Source organism: Nannospalax galili, unplaced genomic scaffold (genome assembly GCF_000622305.1).
Source record: "Nannospalax galili isolate Female #2095 unplaced genomic scaffold, S.galili_v1.0 scaffold723, whole genome shotgun sequence".
NCBI classification, from domain to species: domain Eukaryota; kingdom Metazoa; phylum Chordata; class Mammalia; order Rodentia; family Spalacidae; genus Nannospalax; species Nannospalax galili.
In genome coordinates, this window is record NW_008349978.1 from 174,525 (window position 1) to 202,262 (window position 27,738).

The following is a 27,738-nucleotide window of genomic DNA, read 5'->3' on the forward strand; positions in this document are numbered from 1 at the left end:
TCTACATCTGTAGAGTCGAGTCACACACCAGCCATAACAGATCCACCTCTGAAGTAATTCTTTGCATAAATAACCCAATTAAAAATGGGCAACAGATTTTTTCTAAGATTTAATTCTTTAAAATTATGTATATATGTATGTGTCTCTGTGTGGATATACGTACATGAGTCTAGGTGCCCATGGAAGCCAGTACAGGTTATGATTTCTCCTGGAGCTGAAGTTACAGGCAAGTATGAACCACCAGGCATGAGTGCTAAGATGAACCATCTGTCCAGGCCCCAGGGAAGAGATCTTAATAGACATTTTCAAAAGAAAATGAAAAAATGGTCACTGGGTGTATAAACAAAAGTGCACTGTCTCTCATCACCAGGGAAATGCAAATCAAAACCAGTGAATTACCACATCATCCCAATGATTAACAAGACTAAAAAAGTATGCTGGTGAGAAGGGGTAAGATCTCTTCTACGCTACTGAGAGAAATGTAAATTATTATAGCCATTATGAAAAATACTACAGAAATTCCTCAATAAAATAAAAATAGGGCCAAGAAGATGGCTCAGTGGGCAGGTGAAGTGCTTGCCGAGCAAGCATGAAGACCTGAGTTCAGATCCCTAACACCCACATAAAAGCTAGGTACAGTGGCATCCCAGTGCTGAGGAGATGCAGAGTAGAGGATCCCTGGACTCTCTGGCCAGCCAGTCTAGCTGAACTGATAAACCTGAAGTTCATTGAGAGACTCTTGATGCAAACAATTAAGTGCAGAGCAATTGAGGAAGACACCTCACCTGACCTCTGCCTTCCATATTCACGTGCACACATATACAGATGGACACACACACACACACACACACACACACACACACACACACCCTGACACCTGGACACGAACACATACACATACCACTCTAGAAACAGAACTACCATAGGATCCAGCTATAACGCTCCTGGGTATATACTGCAAAGAAGTGAAATCATTATGTAAAAGAGGTATCTAATGTCAGTGTTTACTGCTGCCAAAAAATGAAAACAGCCTAAGTACCCATCTCACAGAATGAATTCTATCCCCCACCCCCACCCCCACCCCACTCAGAGGTTTATATACCTGTGCTCCTCTAGGAAACCAAGTAAGGTCAAATGTGGTCATGAAGATGGGGGCCTGACTTAATAGGATTATTGGCCTTTTAAAAAGAAAAGAAAAACATCTTCCCCTTCTCTTCTCTCCCTTCTCTCTCCACACACAGGCACAGAGAAAAGGTGCCATGAGGGCACATCTGGAAGAGAGAGAAAATGACTGACCAAAATTGGATTTTTCTTTTCTTTTTTTTTTTGGTGGGGAGGGGTACCTTGCTCTTTGACTTCTAGCCTCCAGAAATGTAAGATTCATTTCTATCATTTTGTTACAGCGACCTGAATGGACTAACACAATATCATGACTGTTTTCCCAATGTGCAGTTATCGTGCACATAGACACATCAGGGTGTATGAAGGTATGCTATTCCTTACCATAGTGCTTTTTAACCAACACTGCAGCCACGAAACTATGATTCTGTACATGCATTGCTTTTAGCCACACCTCTAAACTGGCCTAGATTAGACACTTGTCTCTTCCCCTCTTCCCTGTCCCCTCCTCTCCATCCCTCCCTCTTCCCCTCCTTACACAGACACACAGACACACACAGACACACACACACACACACACACACACACACTCCAGCTATGGCAATCAAAATTGTTCCCTGAAGGATAAACACACTACCCCCAGTTGAGAACCATTGTCCCATATTAGAGACATGTGGGAGCTGCCCATGTTTGCAGGGAAAACGAAAAGAAAACATGAAGAAAATAATCCTTTCAATTGGATCAGAGCCAGAAGCAACAGGAAAGGTCAAACAGCAAATCTGCCCTCATTTTCAATCCCTTTGCAACCTGCAGACAGCACTCAGAGCGACTTTGAGAATAATATTTAAGTTTTCATTCACTGGATTCAAAATCTATCACAGGAAAATGTACCCAGTGTTCATTCTGCTAGTTGGGACATGGGTACACATTGCATTCCTTATCCCCTGAGTTTGAGAAGTTTGGTAGGAATCTTCTGCTTTTGGAAACAGAGTTTCCAGGAAACAGGGAGAATGCATGGTATGTACAACTAGCAAGCATGTTCTGGCTATGCAAGGAGGCAGCTGAAGGGGCTGGGGAGATGGCTCAGGTGGCAAAGGGCTTTCAGTGCAAGTATGGTATCTGAGTTCTAGCCCCACAATCCAAGTTTTTTTTTTTTTAAAAAGAAAAAGGCAAGCATAGTGGTGCACACTTGTGGACATAGGTGGATTCCCGGACCTCACTGGCCAGTCAGCCTAAGCAAATAGGCTTGTGCCAGGTCCCAGTGAGACTTCAAAAAAAATAAGGTGGACAGCTTCTGATGAACAACACTGAAGTTGACTTTCTGGTCTCAACACACACACACACACACACACACACACACACAGACACACACACACACATAAACACACAAAAATAAAAAATAGGGTCAGCAAGATAAACCACACAAGTCTCAAGACCTGAGTACAATCCTAGGAACCCAAAGGAGGAAGAAAATGGACTCAGAACAGTTGTCCTCTGGCCTCTATGCATGTGCTGTGGAGTGTACACTCACAGGCACAAAAATAATAAAAAATAAGTGCAGAAGCTTTAGATAAATGTTTTCAAGAGAAGAATAATGAATCTGACCCACAGAGTTGGAGGGGGGAAAGGGGTAGTACAAGGCAAAGGACCCAGACTGTTCTTTGCCTCATCAACAAAGGATGCCTGGGAGACTTTATGGTTTGGGGAAGACAGATTAGTGACATTAATTAGATACAGATTAGTTCCTCTCTCTAGAGGTCATCAGTATGAGCTAATAAGAAAGAACTCCAAGCCCAGGCTGGTGCTTACCAGGGTGGACAGCCCACAGGAAAGCCACAATGGAGTCTATGTGGCCTTCATGATGCTTTTTGGTTCTTATTCACTCTGCGGGGAACATCTGAAGCTCCAGAGCACATTTCTCTTACAGCTGACGCACCCTCTCCACAAGAACTACCTGGGTTATCTGTGCCTTTTTCAAAGTTTAGCCATAAAAAAGAATTAGTAAGAACCGGCCACCCATTCCTTCTACTGGGACTTCAAAAATGACAGCCGAACAGGAAACTACACTGTGGTGGTTAACCTTCATTGTCAACTTAATGGTCAGTTTGTCTGGATTTGGAATCACCTGGGAGACTGTCAAGGCACACCTCTCAATACGTCTATGTGTTTCCAGAGAGGAGTAACCAAAGAAGGAAGACCTGCCCTGGATGTGAGTGATTCCACCCCAAGGGCTGGGGTCCTGGAGACAATAAAAGAAGACAAAGAAGAAAGCCAGAAGTGCAGGCATCCATTCTGCTTCCCATCTACTATAGTTTGGAACTGATGAGCCAAGTCGCCATGGACTGAACCCTCTAACATTGTGAGCTAAAATCAAGAAGTCTTCCCGTGCAGTTGTTTTTTGTCAGTTATGATGCAACTGAGAAAAGTAACTAGCCCATGACAACACTACGTAAACCAAATGCACCCGAAAGCAATGCATTTCCTGTCTGTGGTTCTCCAGAGAGCACCTGTGAATCTCACCCTTACCTCTCTAGATGGAAAATGGGAAACAGGGAGGGGACAGAAGGAAGTGGGTGGCACGCTCAAGCTCGGCCTTCCACAACTGAACTCGTTCAGTTTGGCACCATGAAGTAGGGTTCCCACCCACCTCATTGAATCTAAAAGTAAGCTGGACTTCAGGGATGTCAAAGGCCCAGATGTCCCAAAGACCAGAGGGGGCCAAAGCAGAGGTACAGGTCAGACTTAAACTTGGGCCTGGTTTCTTTGAAGGCTCAGTCCAAGCTTACTTCAATCACATGCCCTCTGACCTCTCATTTACAGCAATGGTGCTACAACAAAGGTAGGTCAAGACTTCCTGTGCAGCTGAATCCTCAATGGAGAAACCAATTCCACTAAGGGAAGTTTCCAGACAGGGCATGAATGAACAGCTAGCCTGCTGTGAAGGCAATCAGGTGTCTCCACAGCAGGAAAACAGATGGCTGTAGAATAGCTACTAGAACATGCTTTCTGTCACCCAGGCAATGGGTGTCCCAGCTAGGGAGGGGTCTCCAAGCAGCCTTGGTACAGCAAGTTGCCTTTGTTCCATCATGCAAAGCAGTATCAACACGGAGGGAAACAAGCATACTCATCCAACTTGGAACACCCTGGAAGCAATGGACGCACCCTTGAGCAACCCATTCATTCAGTACAACTTGCCATGTAACAGAAAGCTATATGTAGAAGCAATGTGCTGTGGACAGCCCAAACAACATGGACAGATCCCCATGGCACTGGCTATGCAGAAAGTTGGTCTCAAAACACCTCAGACATAGCAAGTGGCACAGTCTCTGCCATCCTAGGTACAAGGAGGATTTTGAGTTAAATGCCAGTCGGGGTAACTTAGCAAGAGGGGCTGGAGAGATGACTCAGCAGTTAAGAGCACTAGCTGGTCTTACAGAGGACCCGGGTTCAATTCCCAGCACCCATATGGCAGGTAACCATCTGAAACTCCAGTTCCAAGGGAATTTAACTCCTTCTTCTGACCTCCACGGGCATTGCATGACACAGGTACACTTACATACATGCAGGCAGTACATGTATGTACTGTACACTCATACACATAAAAATTATAAATATAATATTTAATTTTTTTTAAGTAAAATGAAAGCTGGTAATTTGGCTCAATGGTAATATGTTTGCCTAACATGCACACAGCGCTGGGTTCAATCCCCAGTGCAACACACACACACACACACACAGAATCACATAACAACCTATTTTCCTGTAGGAAGATGTGTCTACTGGAGAAAGGTAGCAACAAAAATTCGCAGTACTATGTTTGCAAATTCCTCTGAATCTACCACAATTCCCAAGTAGAACATTTCATGCAGGGATGGTGGTGCATCCCCATACTCTTGAGGGTGAGACATGAGGACTGTGAGTTTGAGATCAGCCTGAGCAACACAGGGAGACTTAGAGTACCAGTAGTAAGAAAAATGAGCAGGTTAAGGGTATACATAGTTCAGCGGGGGAGTGCTTGCCTAGCATTTGTGGGATGTGCCCTGGGTGTGACACCCACCACCATGGAAAAAAACAACAAAGGCTTCAAAAATGACTGTGTGGCTCATGGAGTACATGTGAGCTACACTTATTGCAGAATATATTTACCTCTACAAGAAATGAAACACAGATACTAAAGCACACAATAGACCTTGCAAGCAGTCTGCCAAGTGGAAAGCACCACACACAAAAGGTCATAGCCAGGCAATGGGAGACCTTTCCTATCAAGTGCATATGAAGGATGCTCTCAATCATGACCTGCTGGAAAATGAGTGCAGAGGACAGGCAGCAAGCAAGCCAATGAAGGTCCCATTCTATCAGTCTGTCTTCTATTCTAATAAATCACCCAGACCAAGACAGAAGGAAGATGCTTCCCCAGTAGCTGTGCACCAGCCACACTGCCTCAGAATGGGACCAAAGCAAGATGTTTCTGGGAAAATCTGGCTGACACACACACACTTCCAAGGCTGTTCACTTCCACACTAACTCCAAGAGGAACATATGTGACACAGAAAGCCTGGGACACAGCAAAGAGTCAGATGCCTTCAATTTGTTTTTATAAGCCAGGCTTAGGTGGCAACATAAGTAGCACATATGTATATATAGCCATAGCTAAGCTCCACTCAAAAGCACACACATTGTAATAATGCTCCCATTCTTGCTTTTTAAAATTGATATAAATCTCCAACTATTATAAAGATCAATTAAAAATAATGTGGGTTTGTGGGTATCTGGAATTCCATCCACAGCACTCCAAAAATAGAAAAATACCAAAACAGGTTGTCATGAACTGACAATGAAAATTATCATCATTCCAGTTGGGCGGGGGGGACGGACACCACTTTAATCCCAGCACTCAGGAGGCAGAGGCAGGTGAATCTCTGTGAGTTCAAGGCCAGCCTAGTCTACATAGTGAGTTCCCAGCCAGCTGGGGCTACCGGAAGACTATGTCTCAAAAAGACCAAAAAAATTAAAAAAGATAATTATCATCATTCATTCCCTTTTTTAAAAACCTTTTGCTAGAAAAATAGGCGATTGCAACAAATTCTGACCAATCATCATTACCAGTACAGAAAGCAGACACAGTCACATTTATTTGTTTAAGCTCAGAAAATATAGGGAGACCAATGTATTCCTCACTATATAATGACAAATTCATTTTGCCATTTCACTTACTTAGAAACAAATGCAGACAAATCCTTTCTTTATTCCAGGAATGTCCTTTTCAGACCTCTCTTCTATCTTCAAATACCTGTTTACCTGTTAATGAATAATAACCAAAGTAAGGTCAAAACATCAACAAACACATGCTGAAGTATATAATGTCAATGTCACAGAACTGGGCAGCTAAGTGACTTAGCAAGTCTAGTCACTCAGGCATGGTGATGGATTAGCCAATAACGAACTACATATAAGACAATGTTCCCATACGGTTTTATCATTTGATGGCATCACAGTTAGTTGGTTGGTGTATACACATTCTCTGGATGTTCGTACAACAAAATGCAAGGACACATTTCTTAGAACATGTTTCTCTAATTGTCGTACAACTATACTACAACAGCATCGTGCAGATTTACTAGAACCAGATAAGGAGCCGGACATGGTGTTACACACCTTTAATCCAAGCATTTGGAAGGGAGAGACATGTGGTTCTCTGTGAGATCAAGGCCAATCTGGTCTACATAGTGAGTTCCAGAATGGCTAGGGCTACAGGAAAACCTTGTCTCCAAAAACAAAGAAACAACAACAAAGAAAACATAAGGGCCTGGAGAGTTGGCTCAGCAGTTAAGCGCACTTTGCAAAGGATCAGGGTTTGATTCCCGGCACCCACATGGCAGCTCACATTTGTCTGCAACTCCAGTTCCAAGGAATCTGATGCCTTTCTTTGGCCTCCACCAGCACGGCATGAACACAGTGCACAAATAAATACACAGGCAAAACACTCATACACATAAAATAAATTTTAAAATAAAAAAGAACCAAGTAAAGCAGTAGACACTGGTAAACTTAATACTTGCACCTCTGTTTAAGGCACACAGGGTGAAGGGTCACATAAACCTCCTCAGAGTTTATCGTGATCTCAAGTTGCTCAGGAGTTCACCATAACTGACAAAGCTTCTAGTTATGGAAATTCCCCAGCAACCTTCTCAACCCTACCTCCATCTTCTCACCCTCCCAAGAAAGCACACTAACTGAAAATACAGATCTTTCTAGAAGTCAAGGCAAAACATAAAAGATAATTTAAGGTGGGCCTACTGCAGTGGTACATACCTATAATTCCAAGTCTCAGGAGGCGGAAACAGGAGTATTAAAAGTTCAGGACTAGCCAGTAACACCTGATCACAAAAAGCCTAAACAAAACAAAACAAAAAAGTAACTTAAGATAATGAATGGAGATGTTGGGAGTTCCCTGAGAAAAAAAGCCCTTGAACGGGAGGACAAGGCTGAAGAGGGAAAAAAAAAGCTACATTCTACGCATGTCACACGCACCTGCTTGTTGTATCATCAGACACCACAGGAAAACAAAATTTCATCATTTTTCTGCTTACAAACCTTTCAGGTTAAGGAAGGGGAGAACTGAGTTCAATTCCTAGCACCCTCATAAAGTTGAACATACATGGACTGGAAACATGACTTAGCTGTTAAGAACACTTGATTCAGTTCCCAGCACCCACATCAGGTGTCTCACAACTGCCTCGAATTCCAGTTCCAATCAATCTGGTGCCAATGAATTCTGGCTTCTACAAGCACCTACACATACATGGTGCACATCCACTCAGGCATACACACACAGACACACACACAGACACACACACACACACACAGACACACAGACACACACACAGACACACCCACACACACACAGACACACAGACACACACACAGACACACCCACACACACACAGACACACAGACACACACACAGACACACCCACACACACACAGACACACAGACACACACACAGACACACCCACACACACACAGACACACAGACACACACACAGAGAAATAACCTTTAAAAGAAAAGCTGAGCACAATAGCATGCGTTTGTAATCCCAGCACTGGCGCTGGAGACAGGTTGATCTGTGGAGCTCACTGGCCAGCCAGCCTTGCCTACTTAGTGAGCCCTGTCTCAAAAAAGAAGGTGGATGGACTGAAGAGATGGCTAAGCAGTCAAGAATACTGGCTGCTTTTGAGAGGACTGGGCCAGGGTTCCCAGCATCTACATGGCAGCTAGCAACTGCCTGTAATTCCAGTTCCAAGGGATCCAGTGTTCTCTTCTGACCTCCGAGAGCACTGCACGACATGGGTGCACTTACATAGATGCAGATAACACACTCATTCACATAAAATAAAATATTAAAAAACAAGATGAGCAGCTCCTGGAGAACTAGGAAATATACCTGAGGTTGACCTCTGGCCTCTACACACACACACACACACACACACACACACACACACGCGCGCACGCACCCACGCACACACACATATGCATATACACATACCACACATACACAAGGGGGACCACACATTGTCCCTGGTGCTAACTAGCCAGAGAGATGAGACAGACAGAAATGTACAGGGTCCTGAGATTATCGGCCAAAACCAACAGGATTCACAAACAAGTAGGGAGGGATGGGTCAGAGAACAAGGAAGGCTTCTCAAGTTTGGTATTAGAGCAACAACTTGGAATGAAGGTGAAGGCCACTGCTGGGACACAGGAAGACTGAGGAGAGGCCTTTGAGCCTTTTCCTTTGAAATGTCCACTTCCTCTCCAAATGGAGAGTTCATTATGTCATTAGCTACACACAGACAGTTCCTGATTTACCAAGTTCGACTTACAAGTTTGGGACTTTACAGTGGTATCTGACAGTGATACTTGTCCTATAGAAACTCTACTTTGTGTTCTAATCTTGATGCTTCCCCCAAGCTATGAACTATCAAGTCCCACAGCCACTGACATACTTCCTCCAGTAAGGCTACACCTCTTAAAGTTCACAGTTCCACCCCAAACAGCACCACCTTGAACCTATGGAGAACATTTCAAATTCAAACCACCACACTATAAGGTGAAAACCATAAAGTGCTGTGTTCTACATGAAGCCTCTTCCTATCCAATTGGGACAACTGCTCCCTAGATACAGTCAGCAGCCTTGGAGGTTATAATAGCCCTGCTGAGAACCTCTGGTCTAATAGTGTATGATACAGAAAGCTCATGGTAGGAGACAGCCAATGAGACATGGGGTGCAGGCAAGAGAGAAGGAAAATCAGAACACGTGACAAATATCTCTACAAACAGGTATACACACAAAGAACTTCTGGAATATGCTAAAGTAGAGAACTCACGCTTAAACCAGTGTGGGCTCCACCTGAGGAGACACTATAATGCCAGCTGAGCTTATAATCCCTATAACATCAGCTTCCAATGCAGGTGGGAGCAGAGGGTGAGAGTTCATACCTAAGGCATGTGTGTCTACCATGAAGTCTCCCTGCATGGAGCCTGACCAAGGCCACGTCTACTGACCTGTCAGTCCCCCTTGATGCCTCACAGAAGAGCAGCAACCCTTGCCCATCTTCTGTACCTTTTCTATGCAAGACAATCTTCTTCTCATGTCTGTGTATCCTCAACCCAGTGGAAGAAGCCTAGAAGGGCTTCATAGCTGAGGTGGCGGGCGGGGGGGGGGGGGGAGAAAGGGGAACGGTGGTTTCTAAGTCTTTGGAGTGCTGGTAGTGGTTGGGTAAGATTACACTAGATAATGGACAGAAAGATCCATGGGGGAAGTTGGCCCCATAGACACCTAATACCAAGATACAATACTGTTCACAGGGTTGCCACAGGCAGGAGTACCTTCCTTGGGTCAGACAGTGATAGTCCATCTGGGGGTGGGGAGATATGAGAGGAGGGACAGGGCTATACAAAGTCAAGCAGAGAAGCAGCTCCAAACAGAATTCACAGCCCAGTGGGTTGGGAGCTCCTCTGCACCACACCAGGTCTGGACCATCAGGAACTGGGATGAAGGATTACAGAGTAAAAAACACAGAAACCAGCTTTCCTACCTTGAAGGAACATCCTCTCTCATTCACCAGGGACAGAAGATGTTTCACACTTTCACTTATGAAAAGTCCAAGGATGGTCCATCCTACCATCTGACTACCATGCATCATTGTGCACACCTTTTATTAAAACAAGAAAAAGGACTGGCCATGGTGGTACATGTCTGCAATCCCAGTACTCAGAAAAAGCCAAGGTAAGAGCATCGCAAAAATGAAGGGTCACGGGTCACATTTTGCTCTTCATTAATAAGGAAAAACTCCATCAGGACTTAGTTTCCTCAGCTGTGAAATAAGAGCATTAAATTGTTTATGAAGTTTCCTCCACAAGAGAAAAATGTGAGGGACTATGTTCCTGTTGACTTGCTTTATAAATTCTAGGGGGAAACATTTGTAAAGAACTAAGAACTTGTAAAAAGAATTGCTGAGGGAGAGGAGATGGGGGGAGGGGAGGAGAGAGGGAGGAAGGGAAGTCCACCATGTGTCTTGCAGTCCACTGAGCACTGGAGTATGTCCAAAGGCTACAATATGTTTCCAGAGTTTCCATAATGATTAACATTTCAACTCCAGAGAAGTTCAAGTTGTGCATCACAAAAACACTGTGAAAAAAAATCTAAACTGTTTTCAGAGTCCATTAAGCATGACGTGGAAGCTATATTTTCCTCCAGATTCCTTTTCTCATTTTAGTGAGCCCTGAATTAAAGCAGGCCAAGAGCCAGATGCTAAGTTGGGGCTGGCATGAGCAGCTGGGGAGCTCCGGTGCCAGAGAATTCTTGTCACCAGGTTCAAGTTCTGTGCGACAAAGCTGCTGTTTCCTGGACTGCCAATAGGAAACAGCATTGTAATGTGCTGAGATGATGGGTTCAATAACAGATTTTAAATCCTTTAAATCAGTGCTTCTCAACAGTAATTTTAGCCCGTCAACCTCCAGGGACTACTAGGCCATGTCTAGAGACATGAACAAATGCTTCAGGCATCTACTGGGCAGAGGTCATGGTGGCTGCTGAACCTGGAATATATAGGGCAGGCCCCCTTGACAAAGATAATTATTAGACTCAAATGTCAACACTTCAGAGGCTGAAAATTCCAACTTAAAAGTACGTTTCAGGGGTTGGGGAGAAGGTGCCAGCAATAAAGTGCTTATGGCAGGAGTCTGAAGACCCGAGCTTGGATCCCCGGCACCTCCATAAAACTACCCCAGCGCTGATGGGGTGCAGACGGGTGGATCCCGGGAGGCTCACAAGCTGACCAGTCTAGCAAATCAGTGAGCTCCAGGTTCAGTGAGAAACTCGGTCTCAAAAATAAGGTAGAGGGGGCTTATAAGGTAGTTCAGTGGGTAAAGACATTTGCTACACAGGCCTGGCAACCTGAGTTCAATCTGCAGAATCCACGGTGGAAGGAGAGAACTGACTCCACAAAGTTGGCCTCTGACCTCCACACGTGTTCTATGGCGCACATACACACATCATGCACACACACACATAAATATAGATAAATAAGCAAAGTTTTAAAAATAAGGTGGAGCACAGTGGAGGAAAGACACCACATATCAACCTCTGCCTTCACATGGGCATGCACGCATGCTTATACTTTTCAAAGGAGTACCTTGATACACCTGTATTTCATTTTTAAGAACTTGTATACAGTGTGTATCTTCTATAATGTTTGCATCTCCCAAACCATTTTATTCTCAAACTAACATATGTATGCAGTTCTTTTTTGGTCTTTTGGAGACAGGGTCCCTGCAGCCCCAGCTGGCCTGGAACTCGCTATGTCGGCTAGGCTGGCCTTGAACTCACAGAGATCCACCTGCCTCTGCCTCCTGAGTGCTGGGACTAAAGGCATGAGCCACCACCCCTGGGCTATTTATGCGGTTCTTAAAAGTGAAATGCAGGTGAACCAAGATACTACTTTTCAAATGACAAGCGTTTTAGCACTACTGATACTGTGACCCAGATGTTCCTCTGACCCTGCGTGACAAGCCATGATCCCACCTCCTTCCTATGCTCTGCTGAAGGAGTCATGCCCATTACCTCTCCCACCAACCGGTTGACCTTAGCTGCTTGAAGGGGAGGGACAACCACAAGGCCGCTCTCTCCCCATTTTCTGTGGCTGTTGGGAACCATGGGATTTATGTTTGCATGTGGACTTTCAAGCACCACTGTGAATGGGAGGCGCCCACTCTTCTTTAAGTAAACCCGCACCCCAAGCTCAGTTAGCAAATCCAATAAACTTGTTAAGATTCTTCAAACCCAGGTTTGGAGAATTCTTTCCTCAGGTTATCATAAGGACAGTGGGGGAAAGGGATCAGATGCCAAGTGCACCTCCCAGCAGTGAATTTGACTTACAGATACCCAATTCCACTTTGTAATACAACCAACTTTAGGTATGACTATTATTCTTGTTATTGTTCACCTTTGATACTGACTTCCATGTTTCCAAATAATCACTAATAATGGTTTGCCAAGTTTTTAAAATTCCTAACCACGAATCCTGTGCTTAACCTCCCAATTCAAATATTTTATAACTTTTCTGATATATTTATACCCCACCCATGGTATTTTGACAATGGAAAACGAGAACCACCAAGTAGTAAGTACAGTAAGATTAAGATTCACTTAACTGAATTAAGATTCAGGCAACTTTTGTGCTTTCCAGGAGTTATAAGTCGTCTTTATTTCCTTCATCTTTTGATAAGTCTTACAAGACTGTAACAGTCCCATGGTCACAACTCTCAATTTATCAATTAATACATGCACATTAGACCATAATGAAATTTTCTGCCTTGTATTCTAGTCTTTGTGAGGCCTGCTGCAAAGCGGATGACCTGAAACCACAGCAACGCCTTGAGAATTCCTTCTGCCTCTTTCTGTCTGCATGGTACCAAATTTCTCCTCTCTTGCTGCACTCCCTCACTTCAATGAGACACATTCTCCAGGGGTTTCCAGGGTAATGTGTGAAAGCTAAATCTACTAGCATACTGGAAAAACATCTTTATTCTATCCTCCTTACTAATTAGATGAGGAAACATCAAAATTCCAAGTGCAAATTATTTTCAAAGAATCCCATATTCAGTTTGTTGCCTAACTTAAGATTGAGGTTAAGAAATCCAGCATAGGGCTGGGGATGTAGCTCAGTTGGTGGCGTGCTCACCTAGCACATATGAAGCCCCGGGTTCTATTCCCCAGGACTGCATAAACCAGGCATGGCAGTACAGGTTCCTGGGGATCCATACCACCCTCCTCTGAACTTCTCTGGCACCCACAAATGTGATATGTACATGCAGAGATATACACACATACACGTAAATAAAAATAAATCTGAAAGAAAGAAAAGGAAGGAAGGAAGGAAGGAAGGAAGGAAGGAAGGAAGGAAGGAAGGAAGGACGGACGGACACACGCACCTGGGCTGGAGAATAAGAGCTCAGGGAATAAGAGCATTTGATGTAAAAACAGCAGGATCTGAGTTCAAATAGCTACCTCCCACAAAAAAGCTGGGCATGACCATGCAGGTCTTTAATCCCAGAGATTGGGGGCGGGGGGCAAGGGATCCCAGGAGAACGCATAGGCTAGTTAATCTAGCCAAAGCTTTAGGTTCTGGGAAAATTAAAGTGGAAAATAAAAAAAGATGCTCTCTTCTGACCTCCCTCTGCATGAGCATGTACACCAACACATGTACATGTGGGCATATAACACACCACACACACCACACATACACACACACACACACACACAAAACTAATCAGATTTTTGTTTAATGAGGTTGGAAAGAATCCTGATTAATCTCTCCCTCAGTCCCACTGTTTACATATTGTGTATGGAGCATAATTTTAAACGAAATTACCAAGTACTTTATTCACTGAAATGATGGTAAAAGTTCCTGAATGGCCCTGATGATCATATTTCGGGTTTCTATCATTTGTAAAATACTCTATCCCTCCTCATCTCAAAAAATCAATTATACATACTTCAATTGTAATTTTCTGTCTAGGTCACTGTTCATACAGTTTGTTACATTTTTTAGTATTTTTTTTTGAAGAAATGAATTCAGGCACACAGAGAAAAATGCCCTGGTAAGCTTCTGTAGGCTCTACCCTCTTCTACAATGATCACCTTGACAGAAAACAAAACAAAGCCTCACTTTAAGCCAGGAATGTGTCACAGGCTGTAATATCATCATTCAGTAGTGCTAGAGTTAGAGGAGTAAGATGCTGGCCAAGCCTGAGCTAAATGCTCAGCAAAGCAAAACTCTGTTTCAAAGTGGGGTGGGGAAAAAAGAAACTGTAGCTCTGCACACTCACTACCAAAACACAGGAGCAAACTATCTGAATTGCTGGCCATCTCTTTTCATTTTCACTCTGTGCATAACACACAGTAAGGTGCATAATACGTGTATATTTAAGACAAATACAGGACTGAGGATGTAGCACAGTTGGTAGAAAGCTTACCTAGTATGTACAAAGCCCTGGGTTCTGTCCCCAGCTCTGCATAAACCAGATATGGAAGCACATATCTCTAATCTCAGCACTTGGGAGGTAGAGGCAGAAGGAACAAAAATTCAAGGTTACCAACAGGTGTGGTGGCACACACATTTGATACCAAGCGCTTGGGAGACAGAGGCAGGTGGATCTCTTTGAGTTGGAGACCAGCTTGGTCTACGTAGCAAGTTCCAAACCAACCAGGGCTACATATTGAGACGGTTTAAAAAGAAATTGAAGGTTGCCTTTAGCTACATAGCAAATTCAAAGCCAGCCCGGGGTACTTGAGACCCTGTCTCAAAGATAAATACTAAAATAAAATTTTTTAAAAGTACAAAATGGGCTGAAGAGGTGGCTCAGTGCTGAAGAGTACTGGACTCTGTTGCAGAGGACCCAGGTTCGCTTCTCAGCACCCACATGGTGCCCAACAACCGTCCATTTTCAAGGGCTCTGACACCCCTTCTGACCTCCACAGACATTGCACAACAGGGGCGCACTTACATGCAGGCAGTACATTCATACACACAAAATAAAATAATAAAATATTTTTAAAAGGGGGCTGGAGAGATGGATCAGTGGTTAAGAACACTGGCTGTTCTTGCAGAAGACGAGGGTTGGAATCCCAGCACCCACATGGCGGTTAACAACTGTCTGTAACTCCAGTTCCAGGAGACCCATCTCCTTCTTTTGTCCTCTGCAGGCACTGCACGACATGGGTGCACTTACACACATGTAGGCATAACACTCATACACATAAAATAAAAATCAACCAAAAAATACATTTTAAAAAGAACAAAACAGGATCAAAACCAAAGAAAGCCACTATTTATTAAACCTTGAAAAAAAGCCTACATACTAGCCCTCTATGTATAGAGAAATAAATATTCAGGGATATTTATCATGCAGGTAAGTCATGTAATATCCAGTGACTTCATACAAAATACGAGTATTTATTGCCGTGAACTGTTCACACAAGGAAAAAAGAAGACACTAAGTACCACACTTGCACAAACTTGATTTATTTTTTTACATGTTATGAGACTTAACAACAAATACTTCATGCTTGTAGAACTGGCAAAACCAATACTTCCCAAAAAGAAAAGAAACCTTTGGGAAATTTTAATAAGCTATCAATTGCATGGTATTTGTTCCTAAGCATTTATTATTTAAATTACAGTCACAGATTAAATTTTATTTTGGTGGCATAAAACTAATCTCTAGTGAGAGAAAAAGAAACACAACATTTAAAGCTGATGTATTAAAGTATTAGGATAATAACCTCTCTCTTGTTCAGCAATGTCAATCAACAGCAATTCTAATCTTTCCCCACAGATGTAACATGAAACTTTATAAAGATAATTCACACGTGACACTAATCAGTTCTTTGTTTATGGATGAAGTCAAGTACCATGAGGTTGAAAAGAATCCTGATTAATCTCTCCCTCGGTCCCACACTATCTGCACATTTTGCAAGAAGCATTAAGCATAATTTTAAATGCAATTGTAAATACTTTATTCACTGAAATGATGGTAAAAGTTTCTGAATGGTCCTCATGTTCATATATCAGTTTCTATGGCTTGCAAAGCACACTCTAACCCCTCCCTAACTGGAAAGATCAACTGTACATACTTCACTTGCATTGAAACAGGGCTTGATGGCACACACCTGTAATCCCAGATAGTTGGGAGGCTGAGGCCGGAGACTGTCTAAGCTACATGTTCAGTTAAAAAGCCATCTTAGGCAATCTGGCAAGACCAACATAAAACTAAAAAGCGGTGGGGTTGCAGTTCAGTGGTAGGGGGTAGATCAATTTGGTATCATGCATCAGGCCCTAGGCTCAACTCTGAGTTCTGAAAGGAGACAGACACACACACACACACACACACACACACACACACACACACAGCTCACAGAGCCCTTTTAGAAACAAAATCTCCCTCTGTCAATCATCAATTTCAACTATTTATCTATATGAACACAGTAAACCCTAAGCACCAATGACTATAGAAAAAATAATCAGCTAACTCAAGATACAGAATACAGGAACTGTATTAGCAAGTACATGTGCATGCATGTACACACACATATAAAAACATACATTCCTCCTGCTGTCCCTCCCCCTCCTTCCCTTTCTCCTCGGAATCTAGGGCCCTGTGCATACTTAGTAATCACTCTACCACTGAGCCACACTCCCAGGCCAAGACACAATTTCTATTCACATACCACATTGCTTCTTTAAGTACCACTTGCATAAAAAAACACATTGAGAGGGGCCGCTACTGTGATTTCAGACATACCGGTTCTGTGGTGTTCTACGAGTACCCCAGAGAACCATGCTTCTCTGCTCATCATTGCAGAAAATTGAGAGCTTGGAGGCATCACTTCTAAACGGGCATCTGCTGAGAAAGACGACTCTTCCCCCACCTTGTCAAAGACAGTGACTGCACAGGGCCTCTCTATAGCTCTACCCGGAGCCTTGGTGCCCCATCAAACTGACTGGACAGTGGGGAACACTTTCCTGAATCTCTCCTTCCTCCTCAGTGCCTCTCAAAGAAAAACAAAGAAAAAGAAACCACATTCCTAGAGACCAACTTTCCTTATACTAAAGATATTGAACTCTTACAAAGCAGAGACCCAAACTATCCGTCTTTCTAATTCTTACTGTGTTAGAAATGAATCATCTCAAAATCAGGGAGATACATAGATGGAATGTAAAATGTCCTCTACAGGCTCATGTTTCACTCGATGCCCAGCTGGTGCTGCCATTTGGTAACATTATGGGGCCTTTCAGAGGAGAGGCCTGGGTGGCAGAAGTAGGCCAGTGAACCCATCCCTGCTTCCTGCCACAGCTCTGCTTCTTTGATGTTGTTACTGCTGGTTTGCATTTTGTTTAGTTTGGTTTTGAGGTTTTGTTTTGTTTTGTTTTTGAGACAGGGTCTCACTATGTAGCCCTACATAGCCTGGAACTCATTATGTAGACCAGGCTGGCCTTGAACTCATAAGAGATCTGCCTGCTTCTGCCTCCTGAATACTGGGATTAAAGGCCTGCACCACCAACCTGTCAGCTCTGTTTCTTGATCCACAAAGGTGTAAGCAAGCCATCCTCACATTCCTGCTGCCACAGCTGCAAGCTGCTCTGAACGCCACTATGCCCTCCTTATCATGATGGGCTGTACCCTCTCAAACCAGGAGTCAAAATCAATCCTTCCTTCCTTGTATCTCTCAGCTATTTTACCACAGTGAAGAAAAAAGTAGTATGGGGATGGGGGAGAAGTAATGTGGTAACAATAAGCCACAGGTGTGCCTAGATTTACACAGTAAGGGTCAGCTCTACCCCCACACCTCTTTTTTAATGTATTTTTAACACTTTTATTTCCTGCTTTTTCAGCAAGCCTTATGAAGTCGACCATTTTAAGGTCCAGGTTTCAATGGAGTTAAGAGAAAAATCACTGTGTGTATATATGCTACGTGTGTGCAAGTGCCCGAGGGACCATGAGAGGGTGTCAGATCCTCAGGAGCTGGACTTACAGGTGGTCGCAAGCTACACAACATGGGTGCTACAAATCAAACAAGGGTCCTGTGCAAGAGAAGTATATGCACTTAATCACTGAGTCATCTCTCCAGCCCCAAAAATGATTCTTTAATTGCAGTAAAATTCAATGATTCAAGTGCTTCGTTAATCACTAGGAATCTTTCCTTTATAAAGCAATTTTTAAGAACTTTATCTTTCATGTTCAGACCTGAACAACCTCCAAAGCTTTGCCTAGGGTCTGCCAAAAACCGTGTGATCCAGTATGCACACTAAATTTAGAAATACACTGTGTCCCGAGGCACTTCCACAGGAAGCAGCGGGATTAAAATAGGATGCATGCCGCTAACACACCAGAATTCAAAAGCTACTGCTAGCTAACCACCTCCAAGAAGCCACAACAGTCTCATTCACTGAAATCCTTATCTTCCTCCACCCAGGAAAAGAAAAAAGATGGGGATGACTTCCACAATCACAAGACAGCAAAAATGAAATAACAGGAAGAAAAATTTCAAACAGAAGTAACAGCAGGGAAATCAGAATCCCAGGCATGAAGGCACTGCCCATATTTTGCCATGGAATTTAGCTTAGTATTGGTGTGTGATAGGAACCACACATCTGATTTGTAGCTTCTCAGAAACCTACTCAAGAATATACAATGCGGTGCTTATTTCACAGTATCTAGAAAGTACGTAAGGTAGAAGCAGCAGAAGCCTAGCTTCTAGACTTTTAATGCATGTATAAAATTTCCTGTGCAGATCCCAGAAAGAAAAGAGCAGGCACTTCTCAGTAAACAAAAGGGACAGTTCTTAAAATAACCCTCAATCCTGGATAACTGTTTAAACACCAAACAACAGCTGAGCAAATCAAATCTGAGCAGCTCTGGTGCAGATCCCCACAGCCTGGCTTACTCTAAGAACACCTTGCACAAGCACTCCCAGTCCCAACTGAGCTGCCAGTCTCTGGGGGTTGCAAAAACACCTTGCAGTATCTTGCAAACACATTGGATGCCAGTGAATATCCCAGTTCCACAATATTATTTTTAACAGTTGCCTAGTAACCCATCCTGTGACTAGACACTGCTCTTTCGCCATTGTCCTCAAGCCTCCAAGCCTCCAATGCCTTGTTACCATAAGCAGCCCAAGACAGCAGGAACCCTTCTCATATTTATCTAGGTTTTAATTTGCTTATTGCAGTACTTGAATCTGGGGCCTTGCACATGCTAGGCAAGGGCTCTACCACTGAAATACATCCCCAGCCCAAAAGTTTTCTTTGTTGTTTTGAAGCACAGTCCCACTACCGAGCCCCAGCTGGCCTCAAACTCTTTTAAGCAGCCAAGGACACCTTGAATTCCTGATCCTCCTGCCTCTACCTCCTGAGGTCTGGGATTACAGGCATGCACCACTATGCCTGGTTTATGTGGTGCTAGGGTTCAAACCCTGACTTTTGTGTCTGCTAGACAAACCGTCAACTAAACCAGACCCAGCAGATTTGTTTTGCTTTGCTTTGTTTCATTTTGTTTTGTTTGAGACACATTCTCCCTATGTAGTCCTGGTTGGCCTAGAACTTGTCATGTAGACCAAGATGGCCTAGGACTTGCAGCAATCCTCCTGTCACTGCCTCTGAGTGCTACTAAGGCTTACAGGCATGAGTCACCACCCCGACCTCCAACAACAACATTTTTAAAGTCTCAAAAAAACTTAAGAGATCGCTGACACAGCAATAAACAAAGCTTGGCTTTCATTATCTAATGCTTCAGGAAACCAATACCTAGTACTAGCAAGACTACATAAGGACAGTGCCTTCCATGATGACACGCAAACAATCTGTACTTCCACTAATTACACAGGGGGCTGTAAGTTATTTGTAAAATGGTCACACTTATAACACAATGTACATAAGACTGCAAACAGTACCTGCTATGTGCATTAAAAAAATCCCCGAATTTCATGAGAAATAATTATGAAAGATCTAGTATTAAAACTTTTACACAAATTTGGGTTCAGGGAAAAAATGTAATGAGCTAACGGTAACTTGTATTTCGGTCTAGCAACATAATTAGTAAAAGATGAGAAAGAGAGACGTAAACTTAGACTGTAATATGTCCTGGCTCTTTCTTCCCTATGCCTGCTTCTCCATCTTTAAAACTTTGCACTGTCCTACATCTGACTTGTAAATCCCACTCCCATGACCCTTCTGCACTCCAACAGTTCCTCTTTGCCAAACCAGCCATCCAATGCTGGAGAGGGTCAGTTTCTATAGTAATCCCTCTTCCTGGTTTTTCGTAATTAATAGCAGCCTCCTGGTAGACGTGAACATAGTGAGTGAATTATTTCATCCTCTCTTGGATATGAACCTAGTGACTTACTTGCCTTTGACCAAGAGTCTAAAGCAAAGATGTCACTTCTGTCTTGCTAGCAAACATATTCTGCTGCTTTCCTGGCTTGCAGACTTGAACAAAGCGAGCTTTCATTCTGGAACAGAGGATAGTCTCCAGTCAACAATCAGCAAACAAATGCAGACCTCGGTCCAGGAGCTACAGAGGACCTGGCAGCAAACACACAGTTTTGGCAACAACCACCTGGGAGCACATGCATCTTCCTCCCTAGCAGAGGCTCAAGAAAGTCCACAGCCCTGGCTGATAGCTGGACTAGAGCCTAGGGAGAAACCAGGGAACGGAGGATCAACCAGACTCAAGGAAGTCCACATCCCTGGCTGAGGGCTGGACTACAGCCCAAGAAGAGACCAGGGAACAGAGGACCAACCACCAGACTCAAGGAAGTCCACAGCCCTGGCTGATAGCTGGACTACACCCCAAGAAGAGCTCAGGGAACAGAGGACCAACCAGGCTAAGCTGTGCCAGAATTCATTAGCCACATGAATATTAATGTAATAAATATGTGTTGTTCTAAGCTGGTAGGTTTGCTATGTAGCAAAAAGTAAATAACATACATTTCTCATAGCTCCACTTTAACTGACCTTATCCTCATCCCCTTCATCTCTCCCTTCCTCTCTCTATCTCTGTGAATGTCTATCTCTGTCTCTACTCTCTCCCTCCCTAAGCCCACTTCTCTGATTCCTGGGCTCCAGAAAACAAACCGCTTTGCTCTGTAGCACATGCTCCCACCGTGATGCTCTGCCTCACCACAGGCCCAGAAACAATGGAGCCAAGTGATCATGGGCTGAAATCTCCAAAACCATGAGCCAACACAAATCTTTTCCCCCTCATGTTGATTTCCCCAGGCATTTTATTATAGTACCAAAAAGCTAACAGAGTCCTTATTTACTGTCTTTCTTTTTCTTTAAACAATAGTTTCAGAGTTGTCAGTAAGGTTATGTTTTGTCTCCCCTAGTACCTCAAGTGTCACAGACATAAAGAGTAGGCAACTAATTTGGGTGCACAAACTTGGATAGGCCTTAATATATATGACAGACTAAATGAAATCGGTGAGGGGGCTGTCAGTGGGGTGCTGATAGGGAAGGGGGTCTTAACAGGATCAAAATATATTGTATGAAATTCACAGAAAATTCAACAGAAAAGAGTAGTCAACTGGTATGTACAGATTTGTTTCAAATTTTAGCAAACGAGATTAGCTTAAAAACACATATTTGGTATTCTGCAAAATAAAGGGTAGTTATTCTTAGAACTGAAGAACATCTTTTCTATATTTTGTTGTGATTTTAGCCTGAGACAGAAATACAAGTCAGCTTTCCCTGAGATACAATATTTAATCATACTGGAGATTAATAAAAATATTACAAATGGAAGGTACTAGAAGGATGTCACAAATGCCTTCATGTTTCAGAAGGTCTTGGTTGGTCCTTATTACAGAAGGGTTGTTATTAATAGTGCTTCTCTTTATTTCAAAAATGTCCCTATTTGGAAATGATGACATGACCACCGTGTTTCACTGACAAGACAATAACCAAGATGTTGGACATTCTAGCTGGACCAACTAGGAAATGTCCAGATCCTGGGCACATAATCCTACACAAAGACACCAGGAGATGTTAAATATGTCAAGGTAGATGAGAAGGAGATCTCAGGTGAGAATTACATAGCTCACTAACTGAAACTACCTACACCTGCTGTTTTAAACAATAACCTCAATAAACTCCACAGATGTAATGTTGAGCCTCACCCTGCCACTTCCCACGGCCATCTGGCATCACTGCTTCCAACGCCACCTCCATCACTGCCTTATATAAGGGCCACAGCATCCAAGAGCAGGGTCCTGGAGCCATGCGTACAGACTCTCAGTTCCATGAGCTCCAGGGATATACTGGGATTCTCTGTACCAAGCAACCTGTAACTACTCAGTCAACATGTACAAGACAGGTCAGTCTGGGCTGGACAGATGGCTCAGCAGTTAAATTAACTGGTTGTTCTTGTAGAAGACCCGGGTTCGAAGCCCAGCACCCACATGGCAGCTAACAACTGTCCGTAAATCCATTTCCAGGGGATCCTACAGCTTCTGTCCTCGGCGGGCACTGCATGACACAGGTGCACTTATCTACATGCAGGTAATACACGCACGCACATAAAATAAAAATAATAAATAAAATATTTTTTTAAAAAAGACAGGTCAGTCTTGAGGTGATGCAATATCGGATTGCTTTGAGGCTTCTTCTTCATCTCCCTAAAACACACGCATGTCCCAACATTTTTGCCCTCAGCCCTCTTTTCCCTACCTCATTACCTTGGCTTTGTCCTCCAATATGGTGGCAATGCTAAACCCTTATTTGAATCTCCTACTTCCCCCACTGACTTCTACCTCTACATGCGTCCCTGTCTGGCACCCAGAAGTCACTATTTCAGTGGTAGACTTGCTCTAGCCTTGGATTCTCTTCAGTTTCCCTTTGACTTACCAGTTGGTGCTCTTTTCTAGCAGGCTGTAAACACTGCTGCTACCTTCGTGGACTCTTCCTTTTCTACCTTTTCTACCCCCCCTCCCCACATTCTGTCTGTCAAATCTTAAGTCTGATCATCACAACCACATAGCATCTCTCCACACCCACTGCCACTGCATAGGGCCATAGGACTGCTATCAAGCTGAATCATTTCTCCTGCAAAAACCACACAACACTGCCTAAAATCACAGCTGTAACCCTTCATTATCCAAAAACATCACAGAGTTGCATCGCTGTCTCAGAAAGCAAAGCTACGGTCCTTCCACCAGCTGCCTGGCGGTGTGCTTCCCATACCACAAGGGGAGGTGGACATGGAGGCTAGTAACAGTTCCAAGAATTACATGCAACCCTTGAGATTTCATAGTAGTCAGCAAAATAATGCCCTTCCCCACCAGAGCTGCTCACATCTCAATCTCCTAGAGCTGGAAGTAAGACTAGTTACATAACAAGGGGAAATGAAAGCTGCAGGTGGAAGACAGGTTGCCAAGGAGCTGGCATTCAAAAGGAGAGACAAATCCCTCTGGATTATGTGAGTGGGCATTTGCTAAATAGCAACACATGAGGCCTTCTCCCTTGTACTAAGCTTCCAAAGCAGGTCAGGGTAAACCTCAGTTCTATCCTCAACAGAGCTCTCAAATGAGTCCTTTAAATGAGGAGGGAGGCAGGAGAACCAGTGCCTGAAATCCAGCATTAGAAAGAGACAAGCAATCTCCACTGTCTTAGACAGAGGACGGGGCTAGGGGCTAAGAAATGTGGTAACCTCTTGAAATTGACCTCCCCCCAAAAATGTTTTCCCTCAAGCTTACAGAGAATAACATGATCTTGATTTTAGCCCAGTGAGCCAACTTCAGATTTGTTACTCTACCTCCATTACTGTCACATAGCAAACCTATGCTGTTTTACATAGGTCTGTGGAAGTTTGTTATAGCAGCCACTGGAAACGAATATGTGGACTGAGTTCCCGTTGTACAGCATGCATACCCTTTTACGGCACTTAGCACTTTCTCTCCTAAGCTTGTGCACTTCGAAATCACTATTAAGCTCCATACCTCAAGGAGCCTGTAACATATTTAGTCCCTTGCTGCATCTCAGGCAAGCTGTCCCAAAATTCATCTCTGTGGCTTAACTGAATGAATGGCAACTGTCACCTGGGGCCAGATGACCGTCAGTGTGCACCTCCTGCAGTCTCACACCTGTGATCCCCACTCACCTCCACTCACTTGCATTCTTGTTCTCACTTTCCTAAAAATTTTGCTTAAGTCTCCTTGGAGGCCCGCTTGGTATCTTATCCTGAGTTCTACTCCATGCCCTTGTTCCTTGCAGTTTGCATTCTAAAAACTGCCATGTTGGGCCTCACATCTGGTCTGTGCCTTTAAAATCAGAGTTTTGTAGTCCATGCTTTAGAAATGTAGAATGAAGAGTTGGGGCTGAGAAGATGGCTCAGTTGAAAAAGTGATTGTCACACAAACATTAAGGACATGAATTCACATCCCCAGAACACATGTAAAAAGCCAGGCACAGGGGAGACAGGAGGATGCCAGAGCTCAGCGGTTAGCCAGTCTAGCTGAAATCAACACTCTCCAGATTCAGTAAGAGACCCTGTCTCTTACAGTGAAAAAGTTGGGCGTGGTGGCACATGCCTTCAATTCAGAATACTGCAGGCAAAGGAAGGTAGATCTCTAGGGATCCAGGCCAGCCTGGTCTACATAGCAAGTTCCAGGACAGCTGGGGCTACAGGGAGACCCTGTCTCAAAAAACAAACAATAACTTCGCTTCTTCCCAGGGCCTGCACCACCCCACAGGCCTCTCTCCAACCCACCAGCTTCATGCCCAGGAGCCCTCACTTCCTCTGCTTCCCTGAGCTGCACAACCCAACACCTTTCCTCTTCCTGATCCTTTGTATCCAGACTAACCCAGTTCCTCCCTGCAGTCCACAGGAGCCCTTGGGGTCTCTTCCCGCCCCCATCTCCCTTTGCATCGCTGGTTGGTAAGGCCACCAGCTGCTTTAGACCAGCGTCTTTCCTGGGCCCTGCTCCCAGGCCAATCCAACTCCCAAATTCCTGAGGCCAAAATCTTTCCTGGAAGGATACAGACCTTAGGAGAAAGCCTGAGAGCATCTGCTCCTCATCTAACTTGGGCCTTTGTGGAAACTCCAGAAAAACAAAAGCAATCTGGCCACTACAATATAAAATCAAAAGACAGAACTGGAAGCTTGGAGGAACCAGCTTTTCATGCGCAAAAAGTAAACCACAAAGAAACATAAAGTTTACAAAAAGAAGCAGACCTAAACTTGAAGACTTCAGTCTCACACAAGAATCAAAAACTACAAAAGAAATTCACATGTCAAAATCACAGAAAAAAAATAAATAACAGAAAAGCCAAAATAACATATCCCCACGAAATACAAATAGAGCACAATGAGAACCCCCTAGAGATAATGCAGGACATGGAACTCAAAAGAACAATTATAAACATGATAAAAGAATTCAGTGAATTTAAGGAACACACAAAAAAGGAAAGCAAAGGACTGAAGAAAAGATACAGATAAACTTCTGAATGAATTCAGAAAAGAGGAAGAAATATTGAGGAATACTCAGGCTGAAATGAAGAAGGAAGTGAAACACTCAGTAACGACAGTAAACGACAGGAAAAGCCCACCAATAAGATGAATGAAATGGAAAACAGAGTATCAACACTGGAATATAAAGTGGACGAACTAGACCACTCAAGCAAAGATTATGAAAAATTTAAGAAATCACAAGAATGGAATATGCAGGAATTATGTGACACCATAAAAAGACCAAGCTTACGACTCATAGGCATACAGGAAGGAGAAGAATGCCAAGATAATGGCATGGACCAGATCTTCAACAGAACTGTGGAAGAAAATTTCATAATTAAAGACATGCCCATATAAATACAAGAAGCATATAGAACATCAAACACACAGGACCAGAAAAGAAACTCTCCACAGCACATCATAGTAAAAACACTAAAAATACAGAACAAAGAGACAATACTGAAAGCTGCAAAAGAGAAACAACAAGTCACAAATTAAGGAAAACCCATTAGGATTACAGCTGACTTTTCAGTGCAAACTATGAAAGGCAGAAGAGCCTGGACCAAAGCATTCCCAGTTTTAAATCACCACAGATGCCAACCCAGATTACTATAACCAGTCAAAATGGCTATTACAGTTGAAGGGGAAAGAAAAATCTTCCATGACATAAATAGCCTGAAGGAATTCATGTCTACAAAGCCAGCCCTTCACAGAGTTCTGGAAACAATATAAAGACCTGAAGAATGGAATGACTATACCCAAGGGGATGCGGAAAGAAATTTAATGAAGGTATAACTGTGGGAAAGTACAGCTATATAAAGAATGTAAAAAGAAATAAAAATGACAGGATGCAATGCTCATCTTGCCTTAATAAGTTTAAAAATTAACAGACTGAACTCCCCAGTCAAAAGACACAGACTAAGTGAATGGATTAAGAAACACGTTTTTGCTGTCTGCAAGAAACTCATCTTACTTTCAAGGACTGGCACCATCTTAAAGTGAAAGGATGGAAAAAAATATACCAAGCAAATGGTACCAAGAAAAAAGCAGGCGTTGCAATTCTAATATCTGACAAAATAGACTTTACACTAAAACTAATCAGAAGAGATAAAGAGGGCCATTTCACTCAGATCAAAGGAACAATAAATCAAGAAGATATTACACTCATGAACATATATTCACCAAACTCTGGTGCACCCAACTTCATAAAAACAATACTACAGGACTTTAAGACCCAGATTAATCCCAACTCATTAATAGTAGGGGACTTCAATACCCTACTGTCTCCATTAGATAGGTCAACAGGGCAGAGAGTTAACAAAGAGACATCTGAATTAATCAATACCATATATCAAATGGACTTAACAGACATCTATGGAGTACTCCAGCCAAGCACCAAAGGACATACTTTCTACTCAGCACCACATGGAACCTTCTCCAAAATCAACCATATACTGGGGCGCAAAACAAACATCAACAAATAGAAAAAAATTGAAATAATTCCATGCATTCTATCAGACCACAATGCAATAAAGCTTACAATCAATACCGGAAGAAGCCCTAATCACCACGTGAACACATGGAGACTAAACAACACACTCCTAAATGATGAATGGGCCAAAAGAGAAATTAAGAAACAAAATCAAAGTATTCCTGGAACTAAATGAAAAGGACAGTACGACACAACAAAACTTCTGGGACATGCTGAAAGCGGTCCTTAGAGGGAAGTTTATAGCTCTAAGTGCCTACATTAAAAAATCAGAAAGAACACAAATAAATGACTTAACATTGCAACACAAGACACTTGAAAAGCAACAACAAATGAAACCCAAACCCAGCAGACAAGAAGAAATAACAAAAATCAGAGCAGAAATTAATGAAATCAAAACAAAAAAATACAAAGAATCAACAAGTACAAGAGCTGGTTCTTTGAAAAGATAAACAAGATTGACAGACCGCTAGCCCAGTTAACCAAAAGAAAGAAAGAGCACCTCCAAATCAACAAAATCAGAGATGAAAGGGGAAACATCACAACAGACACCAGAAA

The 27,738-nt window shown here is 43.1% G+C and overlaps 1 protein-coding gene across 11 annotated transcripts in view; it reads right to left on the bottom strand.

The window, feature by feature from the left end:
• Tbl1x (transducin beta like 1 X-linked) overlaps window positions 1-27,738 on the bottom strand; it is a 209,761-nt gene that overhangs the window by 99,898 nt on the left and 82,125 nt on the right. For 5 of the 11 annotated variants that reach the window (XM_017801682.2, XM_029570445.1, XM_017801684.2 and 2 more), the window contains 2 exons: window positions 7,432-7,511; window positions 6,334-6,417 (listed from right to left, as the gene is read on the bottom strand). The exons of 1 other annotated variant lie outside the window; for it this stretch is intronic. The gene's annotated coding sequence lies outside the window, so the exon portion shown is untranslated. The remainder of the gene's footprint in view (window positions 1-6,333; window positions 6,418-7,431; window positions 7,512-27,738) is intronic. 5 more of the 11 variants (XM_029570449.1, XM_029570452.1, XM_029570451.1 and 2 more) reach the window with 1 other exon arrangement.